Consider the following 17,999-nt stretch of genomic DNA (forward strand, 5'->3'; position numbering starts at 1 on the left):
GACTCGATCCCAAAACCCTGGGATTACAACCCAACCAAAGGCAGGTGCTCAACCACTGAGCCACCCAGGTGGCCCTGTAGTAAAACCCTTAAGCTAATCTTTAGAATATAAAAGCACTCACAACATGCATGTGTCATGTAATCCAGGATTTAGCTTTAGGGGTCTCTGCTCATAATGGTATTTACATAAAAGACTTTTCCCTTCGGGTGAATATAGAAACACTGCTCACCTCCTACAATCTCCTCATCTATAACCTTCATCTTGAAATGAAGGCAGATGCCTGGATCCTAGTTCATGCATTGACCTCGGGCCCTCACTGTGTTTCCACATTTTCAAGGGACCCCTGGGTTTCCATGTGCTAGGCACTAGATCCCTGGGCCCTTGTTCCAAATTAAGCTTTTCTTGTCTGTCCTCTTGACGTCTTCTGGTCAGTCAACTTCCACTACAAAATCTGTCTTAAACCTTTCAGATACTGCATACTGGATTGGCAGCAAAAAAAAAAAAAAAAAAAAAAAAGGCAAAAAAAGAAAAAGTATTTTGTTCTGTTTCATTTTAAATCAGAAGGTCTGAGAACTTAGAAACACTAAAGAATAATAACTTAGATGATAGAAGGTAGAAACTTGGAGGCCATCTGCATAGACTTTATGGCTATTGTCACAAAAAGATTTGAAGAAAGGAAGTAAGAATGAATTAGTGGCATTGAAGAAAATATCATCAAAAAAGTGTGGAAAATAAAATAGTGATGAGAGATGAAAGATTGTCATTTCCACCTTCTCTCTTCTTAAATATCCTACCCAAATATTATTCTGTATTTGCACGTCAGCACTGGCCTTTGGATGCCTGCTGTAGCTACTCTGGTCAATTCCTACAAATCCTCAAATATCTATGGCTGATTAGAATAAGTGATTATTTTTCATTTACACCCTTCTATGGGTTTATTTAGGATCACAGAATCCTTCTACCTTGTATCTTCCCTCTCCTCCAGATTCTTTTTTTTCTGTAATTATATATTTTATTATGAAATATTACTCTATGTCATATAATATCTCCTCCAGATTCTTGATGCTCCATCCATTCAGCTGGGACATGGTAAAAGGTCTGACATTATGCATGGGAGAGTTATAGAGCCAGTCCTGCTAAAGATACGTACCACCCTCGCTCACAATGCAATAGTCAGAATTCAGCACAGGGTCACATCTGATTCCAAGGGGGCGGGGCCGGGGGGAGAATGTCAGGAACTGTAGCCTAGTTGTATAAGCAGAAAGGAGAGTCATTCGGATGTAAGTGAGCATTCACAGTCTTTGCCATAAATCTGTTTACCAGGTGACTCTTTCTGACTATTCTGCTTCTATTCCATCTTTCTGAAATAGTCAAGGATTGGGGATGAAATCTAGTGACTGAGTTCACACAGGCACTTTAAGGAATGGATCTCTTTCCATGTTTCAGTTATTATTAGAGAAATCATTTGTTGGGGCCCCTGGGTGGCTCAGTGGTTGAGCCTTTGGCTTGGGACATGATCCAGGGGTCCTGGGATCGAGTCCTGCATTGGGCTCCCCCTCCCAGGGAGCCTCCTTCTCCCTCTGCCTATTCTCTGCCTTTGTGTGTGTGTATATGTCTCATGAATAAATAAATAAAATCTTTAAAGAACGAAATCACTGGTCAATTGAGATGGAAATATGTGTGTACACACATGTGCACAGATATGACTGTATGTATCTGTGTATAATAAGTTTAGAAGATGGTAAGGAAGTTTCAGAATATGGTTATTTAAAAGAGCATTCCTTATTCAAAAAAATATTTTTAGTAACAGGAGTAGCCGAGGTCTATATGTTAAGGGGAGAAAAGCACTAGAATTGACGTTAAAAAGTTGGAATAGCAATGATGTCACGTGACTCTTGTTTCACCCTAGCTAAGTAAATCAATTCAGTTGAGTGCCAGCTCGTGGTCTCAGCTGAGATCTTGATCTCAGGGTGGTGAGTTCAAGCCCCACATTGGGCTCCCTGCTGGGCGTGGAGCCCACTTAAAAAAAAAAAAAAAAGAAAGAAAAGAAAAATTACTTTTCATTCTGCATTGTGATTAATTACATATGCAGACAACTGAGTTTGTGAGTTCCCACATTTTAAATTGGTTTAAGCCACTTAAAGGGTTGTCACATAGGAATTCAATATAAACATTATTTCCAAGTTACCAAGATCATAAATAAATGAGTTATTATTATTGTCAATACACAGTTATATGCGGCTTTAGATTAAACAAATAAAGTGAAATGGAATTTGCCCTAACTAGCCACAGTATCAATGAAGTTGATCATATTCAGGAAAGTTCATTCCAAGGTCAGGGTGAAAAATATTTTAGGCAAATATCAACAAAATCTATATAAAAGAAATGCACACCTATACAAACACATGCATACTTACACCCGCCTAAACAGCTCAATTCAGGTTTCTCATAATTGTGCTTATTTTGCATACTGATTAATTAAAATTGTATTAACATTCCTATACTAACAGTAACGATTTAGGTTAAGTGGGACTTTTTTTAAAGAATTATTTACCAGTATCCATACCAGAAGGAAATAATATGTAAGAATTTACTGGTATCACAACTGCGGAGTCTTAGATTTTTTAGCTGATATCCAGCCTCAAGCAATATTTTCTTAGTCCTTTCCACAACACGTAAGTTTTGCAGTAATAAATTGTTTATTATTGAACTAGAACCTTAAATAGTTTTTTAATTAATATATGGGTGAATAGTCCTTCTCTACATATTCAAATTTGGCATCAAAATCCACATGTGACCTTAGCCATGATAAAACTGTATTTTTAGGCCATTTAAAGTCATTCACAGAAACTCAGAGATTACCTAATTAAGGAAGTTTTTTTTTTTTTTTTTAAGATTTTATTTGTTTATTTTAGAGAGAGAGAAAGAAAAATAAAAAAAACAAGCCAGGGGAGGGGCCCAGGTAGAGGGAGAAGGAGACGCCTTGCTAAGTGGGGAGCCCCACATGGGGCTCAGTCTGAGGACCCAGACTATTACCTGGACCAAAGGCAGCCGATAAACAGACTGAACCACCCAGACACCCCTAATTAAGGAGATGTTAAAGGAGTTTGCATCATTACTAAAACCTATGAATGCACTTTTGACCTTAAAAATTGAATTCAACTCATCTGATTTTCAGAAATCACTGGATCTGCAAAATTTGATATATTAATTCAGCAAAGACTACTTTACTCCCTTCATCTATTATTTTAAACTGTACTCACATTTTATTTTTTAAAAATAAATTACAACACATGACAGAATGATTTCACTGATTTCAGAGAATTGTAGTAATGAAGACTTATGTAACAAATGACTTGACAACAAGTGCAGTAAGTGGGTTTTCCATTTAGAAATTTCATGCAGCTGAGAAATCCTGACATAAAATATAATAAGCAGAGATATGAAGGATGCTGAGGTTAGAAACACCGGTGTAAAAACGGCCGGGTTTTCTAATTATATAATCCTCCCACTTTCTAATAATTGCATATTTTTTTAAATGTCATGCTAGTTAAGAAAAATTACTGAAAACTAGATCTAAACAGTTGAAAAAGAAAAGTTTTACCTAACAGTGAAAAACTGATAAAGACAGGGAGGTTTTCTGAAATTTTTAAATAAGTTCCCACCTATTTGATCCTACATCCACCTCACTCTTAGGCTCTCACAATATTTCCTCATTTGTTTCATGGCACACGGCCCTGGGATGCCTTTTCCAATATCCAGTCTATTGAATTCCTTTTAGATTTAATTCCCTGTGTACCTAGCCTTATCTCAAATGCACATTTTAAATACATTCTTGCCAACTCCCTAAATATCTCAGCCTTTGAAATTTTAATACAATCACTTAAAACATCCTCTAATCCTAAAAAAACACCATCTCTATGCACTTTAATCATTTTTATAACTAGTGTTGATGAAAAAATTGATTCCAAGCCCCTTGGTGTTCATTCATTCCAGTGTCAGCTGGGCCTTTGGATCTCACCTACCCTGTCATGAGCCAGGGCGCAGCTCTCACTCGGTTCCCAGTAGCACCTGTTCAAATCCTAGGCCGGTCACAGGCTCTCATCCTGCCCCATCCTGCTCACTCTCTGATGGTGACCTAAAACAACGAGTTTGAAGGCTTTACCAGGAAATAGAGGGCTTTGCTCACACCGTTTATTTATCCTTGCTCTCCAAATAAAATTTCATCTGTGTTTTCATTCATTGTCATCCCTTGTCCTTCTCCTTGTTCTGAGAAAGAGAGAGAGAGAGAGAGCATATGAGCAGGGGGTGGATGTGGGGAGGGGCAGAGGGAGAAGGAAAGAGAGAATCTTAAGCCGGCTCCACACCAACACAGAGCACTATATGGATCCATCTCACCCTGAAATCATGACCTGAGCCGAAATCAAGAGTCGGATGTTTAACAAACTGAACCACCCTGGCACCCCATCCTTTGTCCTTTTCTTAAAGAAAAAAATTCATTTTTCCATATAAGTTTAACCTTGACTTGTGCATTTGCTCTTGACAGCACTGCCTCACCCAAGATCATGCTTTATGACATATTTTAAATTCCTTCTATGCTTTTGGCTCTTTCGACTTAGTCTAGAAAGTTATTCAATTCTTTAGAGTTCAAAAGTTAAAATAAAAACAAAGCAAGACTGGGATGCCTGGGTGGCAGCGGTTGAGCATTTGCCTTCAGCTCAGGGCGTGATCCCTGGATCCCAGAATCGAGTCCCCCATCGGGCTCCCTGCATGAAGCCTGCTTCTCCCTCTGCCTGTGTCTCTGCCTTGCTTTGTGTCTCTCATGAATAAATAAATAAATAATCTTAAAAAAATAAAAAAGCAAGACAAAAAGAAAAAGCACAAGTTAAGAAAACGATCTAAAACATCCCTTTTCTTTTTTACTTAGGAACTTCCTGGAACACTTTATGCTCATTGACTTCTCTTACAATTTTTATGTAACAAATGAATTTATCTTGTCAAAGTCAATGTCATATCTCGTATCATCCATCACCTGGTAATTACTGAAGCATTTGACCCAAAGCTATACTTTTTCACTAAATTCAAAGAAAGGTATTAGTTATCAAATTGATTATTTTTTTAGATGATGATGGTACATGTTCACTGGAAAAACTACAACATGCAAAACACTTTTGGTGATGAAAAGCATCTCAAATGTACTATCTAGAGAGAACTGTCAGAGTTTTGATAATTTCTTAAAATTTTCTATCTAGGAATATATTTTGCCATCATAGCAAAATATGTTGTTTATATGAAGTTCATTTATAATTTATTTTTACAGCATATCATAACCTGTCACTACATTACACAATTACTCATCAGCCATAACTTTTAATTGGCTGCACGGTTTTCCATCATTTGTGTGTATCTCGGTTGTGGTGTCAGACAGCCCTTTGTTGTTGCAAACGAGACTGTTTCCATTGTTTCACTGTCATAAATTATGCTGTGATAACCATGTCTATGTAATCTCTGTCTTTGTTTCTTATTAATCAATCAAAAGGTGTGAACATATTTAACTCATATACAAATATTTTTTAAAAGGTTTGGCAACATATACTCTCAATAGGAGATGATCTAGCTCATTAGACTCACTAGTAAATGAAGATATTCACGTTTAAGATCATTGCTAATCAGGCAGACAGAATGAAATCTTGATGTTAGAGAAAATGTAGACTTAATTACTCATGAAACAGAAAGTTTTGTATTTATGAAACAATCACATTTCTTTTATTGTGACTTATATGTTCACATCTATACATCATTTATCTTTCTCTTATTGATTCACTAGCTGTCTTTATATTTGCCTATCATATGCTATTAGATAGTTTCCAAACTTTTCCAACTTTCAGATAGTTTATTCTTTTTATTATGATTTCTAATATGCAGAAATAGAAATTTTTTCTATGTTATTGCTTCTGTCACTTTGCTTTCTTTTGATGCTTTTTGATACATAGACATGTTTAAGTTGCATCTATTTTTCTCTCGTGTCACACCCATTTTAAGTCTTTCCTGTTAAGAAATGTAAAAGTGCTCGCTATTATTTTCTTCTAGTTTTATGCCTATCTTTTCCCCCCATGTAATCCTTTAATATGTTTTGTGTGTGATTTAAGGATTTAAGTGGATTGTTTCCAAATATCCATGCCCAGATTTTTTGAGACATCTTTTTATCATATATAAAATCCTTATGTATATCATGGTATGGTAGTGTTTTATTGCCTTCTGTTCACTCCATGAGTGAGGGAGGGATTCTCTAGAGTTATGGCGTTGGTAGACACAGGACATCCAATAGTACACAGACTAGATTGAGAGCAAAAGTTTATTAGTCACATGCACAGACCAGGGGAGGAGGACACCGCATGCCACAGAGAGCCACAAGGAGGTTGCACTTGGGAGCAGAGTGAAAAATCAGAGGCTGTGGAAGGCAGGCTTTGTTATATCAAAAAGGTGAACGTCCCGTAGTCCCTGTGAGAGGATATAATTGGTTTGTTTGAATAATTATTCCAGTTGGCAAGTGAACTGACACTTGTTAGAGGCAAGTGGGAAAACTGCCCTTTGTGTAGCTGATAGGGGGCACTCTTTGTCCAGGAAGTCCTCCCCATGGGAGCATAGTGGGGGGAGCCAGTAGATAGACCACTGGTGGCCCCAACTTTCACCTTATGTCCAGGTAGCACAGAATGTTGGAATGAGTTCATAAGTATCTTCTTCAGAATTCTCCCTTTAACTGCACACACTTTCTGTCTTTCTCTGTATCTCCGTCTCCTTGAGTTTCTCTTTACGCTCCTCTCCTTTGCAATATAGGATAATCCAAATATGTATAAAAGTAAACGATGCTCAGGGAGTAGACTTGACGTTGTTTCACTTAGCAATTTAAGTGAAACTCTAGATAAGGTCTAGGTATGTTCACAATAAGAGATGTCTTCGTGTGAGCACATGCACACGTGTGTGTCATTGCTGTTGCCGTTGTTGAAGAGATGGGAAACGAGTGCTAACTCATCATTCACAAATCAAGCAAATAGATACTGCATGAGAGAAAGCGTGTCTGGGGCCAGCTGTGAGGGGACGCCCAGGAATCCCGAGGGAAAGGGCTTTTGCACTAGGAGCAATCCTAGCTCACAGACACTGCTTTAGGGAACGTCTTATTTTTAGCAAACAGCTTTTTATCTTTCATTATCTTTTAGCTTATGTGTTAAGATTCAACTTACAAAAAAAAGGCCCAGATTTTACATCAATATGCACTATTCAGTTATTCCATTCACAATTCCAAAGTAGTGATTTATGAAGCTAGGAACAGCTTGTATGAGTTTCTATAACAGCTTAACTTACATTGTTTAATTTATAATTTAGTAGGATTTTACATTTATTGCAATTTCGAGTTCAAAACACAATTATACTGATGAGAATGTAATGTGTTTATTCTTTTCCCAAAACAAGGTGCCATGTCTTACACATTTTATACTATCAGTTATTTCAATGACCTACATGTAAAATAAGTTATGGTCAAGGTATTTTTTTAATGTGAAGTATGCCATATTTCTGTGTTAGTGTCAATATCTAGTTTGTGTAGAATGATTCCATATCAAGAGAGCATTCTAGTGAATATGCCATAGTTTACTTAATTCCCTCTTTTTGGCTGTACTTTGTTCTTACTTTCCTTTTGTTTGTCTTATGCTTTGTCACTACTGTATTTATAGTGCCTAGAAAAGTGCCAGGCACACAGTAGGAACTCAGGAAACATTTTTTGAATGAGTGAATGTGTTTGGTCTTTGAAATCTTTATTAACAGAATAAGTCAAAGAGCTGTATACAAGGTACCATGTAACTAACAATGCAACAGTGCTCATGCTCAACATATTGGGAGTTTTCAATGCATACTTTCATAAATAACCTGTTGCTTAAATCGATTGGCAGATAACTTCACACATTTATGTATCAGATGATGTATTTAAAATGTTCAATAATATGTGCCCGGCTAAATTGTCTTGCTATTTTTGATTTAAAAAAAAAAAAAGATGAAAGAACTTCTAAGGAAAACTACTTGCAGCATTTTGCCTCAATAGATTCTACCCACATATTTAATTAATATGAGCAAAGACAGAAGCTTTTTTATGAAGTCCCCTTAACATTAAGGTGATAAGTTTCTCCTGCTCTCTTGTGTACTTTCTTCACACCTATCACAAGCAGCACAGCAAAAATTAAGCAATAAGTGTAGAATTTTTTTCCAAGAGATTTCAAAAATATTATGGGGCTTATTGACTAAAGGCCTGGTGTACATGAAAACAAATTTAAGGGGAGAATTCAGAATAACAGAACCTCTCATATTAGGAATTAAGTAATTGTTAAAATTAATTATTCAAATAATCTGTCCATTTGATACAAATATTGTGTTAAATGTACAATCTTTACCTTTTGCAAGTAACTATGACCACAAAATTAAATCCCAGTATGTTTAAACATAGCCCTTATTAGCATATTTGATGTTATTTATTGTTTTATTTTCTTTTATATTTTTTTTAAGGTTTTATTTACTCACGAGAGAGAGAGATAGAGAGAGAGAGAACAAAGACATAGGCAGAGGGCCTTGATCCCAGGACGCTGGGATCAAGACCTGAATCAAAGGCAGACGCTCAACCACTGAGCCACCCAGGTGCCCCAGCATATTTAATTTTAAAAACAGCTCTCCATGCTGTGAATTGAGACGTACAAAACTGCCCCCCTCATTTAAAGAAATCTCTTGAAGAAACCGGCAGGATGTCTGAAATAGTCACCAAAGCCACCCACTTATGGTTAGATAGGACAAGCCTCCATTAAAAGGCACACATTTTCTGAGAAAGTTAATATATCATTATAGCTGTTCATTGACAACAACCAAAAGAGTTCAATTTTCTTCAAATGCCTACTATATGCAAAACACTGGAGCAGGCTCTGTGTGTTACTGTAAAGCAGAGCCAATCATTACACACGGTATCATTTATATGAAGAAAAACATGAAATTGCATAATGTCCAAATGTGGAAAGAAACAAATGCTGACTTAACCAATTACAAAACAAGATCATCTCAAGTTCCAAACTCTAACACTGTTTAGATAGGAGCTGCCTGCTTTCTGCCCCAGAATTGCCCTGCTCTATCCAGTAAGTGAAAACAGAGAGTAGAGACATTAGGGCTTCTTGTTGTATATTAACATATGTGTTCATTTGTAGAACTAGGTCTTCAAAGAGATGCCTGTGGCATGTAACTAAGGGCATGAGAGGAGTGCAGTCTGCCCTAGATATGCCAAGACTCTGTCAAGAGGAGGTTCTCTTCCACCCAAGGAATAGCTTAAGAGTTCAGTGGACTAGACTTGGATTACAATGACAGTAAACCAGAGAAAGGCATAAAAAGAGAGAAGTTAAGACCACACTGAATTCCACCAATGAGATATAGGCCAGCCTTGCGGAAATATATCCAGTTTTCTAAAGAATTAGCACTGAGTTTGTATTCCATTCTGTAGAGAGCCCCAAAATAATTTGCATTTGACACTTACTGTAATCAGCTGCCATAAGGTCAACTTGTGTGAAAGCTACGGACCACGACTCCTGAAACTTTGAAGCTGAATCAACTAAGTGTGAACTTTGGTTCCTGACATTGGGTCATCTGGGAGAAGAGACAGAAAAGAAAGATTCTTTGAAGAAGCCTATAGAGCTCGTACTTGGCAGTCACAGGGTTTTGAGATCACTTTAATAAAGTATCTTATGGCTTTCATAGCCCACATTGCTAATGATGATCTTTATTTAATCACATACAAAAATAATTCTGCCTGGGTTTCTTCCAAAATGCTATACATAAAATGTACATTTAGCAAAAAAAAAAAAGGAACATTGTACCTCACAAGTATGTATTAGGCACCTCAAAACCTGCAAGCAGATTGTTAACCGTTGACATAAACTTGCACAAGGTGATTTCAGGATGTTAGGTGTTTAGATTTCAAATTCAGAACAGTTCTCCCACTCAACTTCAAATTAAACCCATTTCTATTGTATCTTAAAGAAATCAGACATCTGGGGGTGCCCAGGGGGGCACAGTCAAGCAACTGACTCTTGGTTTCAGCTCAGGTTGTGATCTCAGGGTCAGGAGATGGAGCCCCAGGTAGGCTTCACACTCGGTGCAGAGTCTGCTGGAGAGTTTCTCTCTCCCTTTCCCTCTCCTACTCTTGTTCTCCCTCTCTCTCTCTAGCCCCATCTCTCTCTTTTTCTAAAATAAATAAATTAATCTTAGAAAAAAAATAAAAGAAAAAAGAAATGAGAAAATGAGACATCTGGATCCCTTTATTGAAAAGGAAGATAGAAGTGAATGTGTAGGTAGGATGAGGGAAGACTTAAGCAGGTGGCAGGCTAAGTCAAAGGGAGATTTAGCACTTGGAAATAAATGCTTCTGCCTGAGGGGCATAGACCTGCAGCTTTGCAGGAGTGGAGGAGTGGAGACAGTTAACAGTGGAGAGGCGCTGGCACCACAATTAACAATGGAGCAAGCCTCAGAGACATCAGGAATAATGGGCCAAAGGGCAGGAGCACAGAGCTGTCACTTGGGAGATTTTCAAGTAGTTAAAACTAGTGAATTCTAGAAGCCAACAAAGACAACCATCCTATTAAAAGGAAAGATGCTAAACTGTTACTTAACAAAACACCAAAAGGTGTTTGAACTTATAAGGGCATAGTTCTTTGGGCAGGAAATTCAGAGACTACTCCATTTTATATGAAATTAGCAACAAAAATTTTAAGATTTTTCTAGAAAATAGAAAAAAATTTATAACAGACACAGCATGTAAAGAAACTACTACACAAAACGAATTAAGGAGAAAAATCTCTGGCTTCCATGATTTTACATTTTAATGGACAACAAATTAATTAAAAAAGCATAGGGTCAATGAATGTGTGGAGTGTAAAGGTGATCCCTATTCCCATTCCTTTGTGGGCTGGAACCTAAAGGATTGAGGAGCAGCCCAGGTAAGTCCGTATTATTCTAGTTTCCTCTAAAGGGGAAGCGAGCGTGAGACCTTCATTGGCATATCTGGCTAGTGCTGTGGTTGGACAGGAGGCGCAGGCTGTAAATTCATATTAAGATGCATTCCAACGACTGTGATATCCCCAATGGAAACGAGTCAATATATCTAGCTTGCAGCCCTGTGATTTCTGTTTTGTTTTGTTTTTCAAACAGATCTTTTTTTCCAAGAGGTTCTGCACATCTGGGCTGTGATATGTTCAGTTGGTCGAAGCTAAGGTCATCAGACATCCTTTGTTTTAATAAGATCTCAGACTTCAAAAGAACACTCTCATGAGACGAACATTCTCAAATAAAGTCTCAGATAATATTAGATAACTGGAGTATGTTCAGGTGGAAAGAATGTCCCAGAAGGGAAAAGGCAGGTTTGAGCTAATTGTCGCTCCTGTCGCAAAGCATTTTTCTTGTGTTGAGAAAGAAGATTGGGAGCCTGTAGAGACTTCTCTCTGAGCGTTAGCTTCTCGGTCACAACGGGCTGCCAACACTGACTACAGCTTCAAAGATTAACAATGCACACTCTACTTGACCCCCACCCAATAGTAAAAAAGGATAAAGTGTGATGCCAGAAGAAAATTTAACTGTTGTAGGAAGGAAGCTTATTGTTCTTAATGAAAAGACCCAGGCATTTTATTTGCTAGAAGAAAATTGCAGTAACCTGAAAGACGTAAACACAATTTATTTAAACTACAGAAAGAGTTAACCTAATTAGTCTGGAAACAGGAAATTTTGATGATTCTAATAAAATGGACTCTTTCCTGTTCTACAGTGCATAATTCAGGCTGTAATGCTTTCCTTTATTACACCTATCAGCTGCAATCCCCTTATGCAGCTGACCCTCATTAATTAATAATTGTATGTCATGGGTAAGATGAGTCTCTAAGTCAGCCTCTTTGTCGGGCAGATTTAAGATCCATTAAAGTATATTTAACCCTGAGTGGGGAAGAGAAATAATTAGGATCGATGAGCTGGAAATCAAGCACCTTGGAATAGTCAGGTTTGCAGTTGTCTGGGAAAAGTAAGCTGGGATCCATTTGAGATGCACAGACATTCTTCCTTGTTACAGAGGGGAAAAAAAAGTTAACCTCTGTATATACCAGGGGCATCAATTTTTAATACCGATTTATATTCAGTATTTTCACTGTGTCTTGCATGTAACTACATCATTCTTTATAGGAGTAAGTAGACTGGTAGATAAAACTACATATTCAATTATGTATAGCTTGGTTTTCTTTGTATTTGCTGTTGCAAGCCCACTTGTTACTAAATGATATATTTTTAATTAGCTTTGTCTGCTTGGCACTCAGAAGGTTGACTTGGGCTCTCTCTGGAGTCCTGTTAGCCAAATGACCTGTCTCAGGTTATGGGCCTTCTCCTGCCCTAGGCGGCCCAGGTGATGTGCATTTTCTTCACATGCCGGTCTTCAAATATCTCTCTCAGTTGTACTTATTGCCTCCCGCCTGCCCCTCTGACCCCCCAGTACCCGCTCCCCCATCCCTTCCCAGCCAGGTCCCTTACCATTCATTGTTCCACCTATTCCTCTACTTCTTCAGGCTGATTTGCTTGCTCATTTCCACACTCTCTATGCCCTTTCTTTTAAAAGCTAGGTTTTCTGCTAAGCTTCCTCACAAGTCTCAAAGATCTCTTTCAAACCTATCTTCTAAATCTTCTTTTATTTAAAATACTGCAGGGAACAGAAATACTCTTTGAATAGGCATTTATGCTTTCATTTGTGTGCATATATAAGCGATTTGTATGCAGTATGTATTAAACATAGATTGGACTAGAAATTTTATTTCTTCATGATAAAATGCATCTTTAAATAAGCATTAGACTCTATAAATGTTAATTGATTTACCATTTCCCTGGAGTCATACCACCAAAACAAGGTTGTTTGCAATATGCTCAAGATTCCCTGTGTATACCAGTGCTTTCGAGCAATCAGATAATACCAAAGGTGTTGATCTATTAGGAAACTTAGATTATAGACAACATTCTTTGAGAACCTGGAAGAACTTGATATCCTTCCTAAAATCAGATATAATTGAGCTGATACTAGTTGTTTAGATTCATCCATTTGAAAGTATGTAACAGAGATCTAAGATAATCAAATGATAACTGAACTGTGACCAATGGGAAGCCAAAGGAGAAAGAAAATAAATAAATGAATGAATGAATAAAAAGGACTGCTAATGGACTTGTATGTCTTGGTCCATAAAGTAAAGGGTGATTCTATTCAGGTTTAATGACTTTGTCCTTCTACACGAGACACAGAAAGACTAGGAAGATTAGTGATAGTAAATTATTGGATAACTAAATGAACACCCTATAGCAGATCATTTGAAGGGAAAGCCAGCCGTATGGTTCCATGAGTCACCGAATATGCTAACATACCAGTCCCACTAGGATAAGAAAAAAAAAAAAAAAGAACAAGCAATTCTCCTTTCTAGCTGCCTTTTTATTCCCATTAGAGACATTCATCTATTTATAAGTCAGAGCAGTACACAACTTGCTGAATGTCACTTTTTAAAATGCGAACCTAAGTGGAAGGACCCTGAACAGCATGTCTTGCCTTAAGCATCTCCTACTACCAAGTTTGTATAGATTTCATCATCAAATTAAGCAGTTTTTACCTTAAAAGACCCCAAATTTCCACCAGGAGGAAGAAGAGGGCCAGTCTTTTGATGTCAAGAAGGCAACAGGAAGCGGTGACCTGTTGAGTCAAGCCTTGGAAAATCACCAACTTGAGAAGTGGACATTGAGTGTGAAAGTGGCATTTGGGGAATGTACCAGGAGTTGAGGTAAAAGTCCATGAGTTCAGAGATGCAGAACAAGTTTTCTCATCATCCCATCAGCATAAATTCATATTTCCTTTTTTTCTAGCTTTCCCTTTTCTCTTCCTCTCCCCTAGAGGATGCCTTAATTATCGTTTTAATGCCAAGTTTTTCCTGGGTACATCAATAGATGCACAACAGAAAATTATAATGGAAAATGATAAATACTGAATCATCATTCTACTCAATGAAAATAATATTAATAATGTGATAATGTAATTCCTTCCACTTCCACCAATTTTTGATTGCTAAATATATCTTTTCTGGAAGAATGGATTATTAATATAAACCCATATATGAGGTTCAAGTAGGTAACTTAGCTATGAGAAATTTTATTTATTAATGTTTTTTATAAATAGTGTGTTTTAAAAATACTGCCTTTGTACTGAAAGCTGATCTTCATGAAATCACAAATCCCAAAATATCAAGAACCTATATGATAACAGTTTGCCAGTAAAATTTTAAAAAAAGAAGAAAAAGAAAAAGAAACAAATAAGCATCCTGCTGTCATGGAACTTAAATTCCACTAAGTTAGTCAGAGAATTAGTGAAAAATTAAATAATTTTTTTCAAGTAGAAATACATATTCTGAAGAAATTAAAAAGGATGATGGGACAGTGTCTGGTGAGAGTGAACTTTTAGATAATGAGGGTATATAAGAGATTGATATATGGGAGGCAGCCTCATGATGACCTAGGGATACTGAGGATATTTTGCTTTAAACAGTAGTGACAGCCTTGAAGTGGGAACGGGGCAGAGTTTATTCTAGAAAACAGAAGGAGCTTTTGTACTGTATGTGGAAAGAGAAATAGGAAAAGTGATAGGACACGTCCAGTTACACTGGAGGGCCTCGGAATTCATAGTAAGGAATTTGGATTCTATTCTAAATATAATAAGAAGCCATTGGGGCTCTTTACATAGTTTATATACCTTTTTGTACCATGAAGTGGCATGACTCCTACCCTATTTTTGTTTGAGATAAAAAGCAAAATGATGAACTTAGAATAAAATACAATATTTTGATGGCCATTTGTCACAAGTGTCAAGGGTTTGAACTACGTAGCTTTGTCCTTTACTGTTGAAATTCTAGTTCTGTGTATTTTTGTTTTCTGAACCAAAGCAATGGTGAGAAGTTTAGAGGAAGAGATTCTTTGGAGAAACAGGAAAGTTGGAATTAAATTATTGGCATTGGGATAAAGGTTCTGATTTGGATTTCTTCCCTGACTTTTCTTTTTATTTCCAATGGGGAAAATGGAAGAATGTGAGCTCATCTGTAAAAGGGCCAAGTCTGATTTGTTTTCCCCTATAAATCCCACATAACTGCAATCAAGACTTATGTCATTCTTACTTTTTTTTGGGGGGGGGGGTGGGTTCTGTATGTCTGAACAAAGAGTCAATTTTGGGATAGAAAATAACATTTAGAGGAAAAACGAAGGAAGCTATAGAAAGAAAAGCAAGGAAGAGAAGTGGATTTAAAAATGAAAAGGAAATGGTGGAAAATGTGTGCAAAATTACCATATGCCAGTAATAATCAGTTCATTAAATCAATATTGAGTGTAATGAAGGAACTTGCATAAGAGAAGAGGGTTGGGGGAATGTGTTTGCAATTTTGCTGTAAGAATATTAATCTTTCTCCTTTTCCTCAAAAAAAAAATAGCTGATAGAAAAGGATATGGAGAAAAAGAGTGTGAAAAAAAGAGTAAAGAAAATGGCTCTGGCAAAGGTGAAAGTTTGTTGCACTAGAAGCAGGCTTTTAGGCAAAGGCTTATAGAATTAACCATGGTAACTTTAAAATTGTTTGTTTTGTTGGTTTACTTTTATAAATATATTAATAGAGAGTGATTTTGAATACAAAAAAATGAACAACCATTCCTAGACTTTTACCTTAGGTCATGCTTTAAACCCATAATATTTGCATAGCACATAGTTTCTAGCAAGAGCTCTATAAGAATTGTCTAAAGTGGACTTCTTAGAAATGAGTCCCTCAACCGTCAAAAAATATGTCTGTGCAATAATTTGAACAAATCTAGTCTTGAGATTTCAGAAACCATATGTACTTTAAAGCAATATTTGAGATCTGATTCTGATTATTCATCACATGATTTAAGCATATCATTAATAATTTCATGAACATTACTACTTTATAAAGAGCACCTTTATCTCTGAGGACATTGCAAATTATTACAGAGATAGAAAAGGGAACTAAATTTTTGATCAGCTGAGAAACAGATACTGTGCTAACTGTTTGGTTATTCCTTCCAACCACACTTTGAAGTATGATCAACCCCAATTCACAGATAATAAAAGTTAGTTGCTCAGGAAAGTTTGTCAATTTTCTCAGTTTTCCAGTTAGAAAGAGCCAGAAACAACATGCAAACATTAGTTTGCGTAACTGGTTTTACTACCTTGAACTTTACAATTAGAAGGGGCTTTGAAGGTTATGTAGTTCAACTTCCCACTCTGTACTGGAATGCCTTTTGTGGTACCTGTCACTGATGATCACGCAGCCTTACCAGTAAACACTCCATCCCAAGAAAACGAAATAAATTATTTCTCCCAACCTTGATATTTTCAAAAATCCCTATTGTAAAGATTCATATAAGCAAAGGATCTTTATAGATTGGAAAATACAGCATCTTATGTAATTGATCTCCATCACTGATTTATAAGTTTACTGGAATTGTAGTAAAAATCTTGGCAGTTCTTTTTCACAGATGTTGACTAAGTGTCCGATTTCACAATACAAGAAAAAGAGTTAATGTAAGTAGTCGAGAAAAGAAACATATAAGAAGATAACTAACAGAACTAAGAGGTAACAGAATGGTTAAGGCACTTACAACAACGTGGTTTGGGCAACCAAAAAGATAGAATAAGGAACTCAGAAACACTGTTAGATATCATGTAAGTAGCAATAGAAAAGGTGATGTTAAAAAAAAAAAAAGGTGATGTTACAAATCATGGAAAAATGTGGATTAACATTAACATAATGGCAAATTAGTTATCTGTATGCAAAAGATAAAATTAGGTTGCTGCATCTATATCTTACACAAAAATAATTTCCTGAGGTTTTAATGACTAAGGGTAAAAATAATAATAAAACTGCAAAACTTCTATGAGAGAATATATATACATTTCTCTATATTGTTAGAGTAAGGAGGAACTGGATGGGAAGAACAAATATTATTAAAATGTCCATATTACCCAAAGAAATCTAGGGATTTAATGCAATCCCTATCAAAATACCAACAAGATTTTTCACAGAACTAAAAGAAACAGTCCTAAAATTTGTATGGAACCACAGAAGACCCTGAATGACCAAAAAAATCTTGAAAAAGAAAAAGAAAGCTGGGAGGTATCACAATTTCTGATTTAAATTTTAGTACAAAGCCATAGTAATCGAAACAGTATAGTTTGCCTAAAAATAGGCACATAGACAAAGGAATAGATTAGAAAGTCCAGAAATAAACCCATATTGATATGGTCAATTAATCCTTGACAAAAGAGGCAAGAATATGCAATAGGAAAAGTCTCTACAACTAATGTTGTTGGGAGAACTAGACAGCTCCATGCAAAAGAATGAAACTGGACCAGTGGCTTACATAATATGCAAAGTAGATTCACAATGAATAAAGGACCTAAATGTGAGACAGGAAACCATTACAGTCCTAGAAGAGAGCACAGGCAGTAAATTCTGTGACATCAGACATAGCAACTTGTTTCTAGATATGTCTTCTGAAGCAAGGGGAACAAAAGCAAGGAAAATGAATTATCAGACTACATTAAAATGAAACGCTTCTGCACAACAAAGGAAACAATCAACAAAACTAAAACATAGTCTATAGAATGGGAGAAGATACTTGCAAATGACATATCTGATAAAGGGTTAGGATCCAAAACATATAAAGAACTTACACAATCCAACACCGAAAAAAACAAATAATCCGATTAAAAATGGACAGAAGACATGAACAGGCATTTCTCCAAAGGAGACATCCAGGTGGCCGACAGACAAATGAAAAGATGCTCAACTTTACTCATCAGGGAAATACAAATCGAAACTACAATGAGTTATCACCTCACACCAGTCAGAATGACT

This window comes from Canis aureus, chromosome 36, assembly GCF_053574225.1.
Source record: "Canis aureus isolate CA01 chromosome 36, VMU_Caureus_v.1.0, whole genome shotgun sequence".
Taxonomy (NCBI): domain Eukaryota; kingdom Metazoa; phylum Chordata; class Mammalia; order Carnivora; family Canidae; genus Canis; species Canis aureus.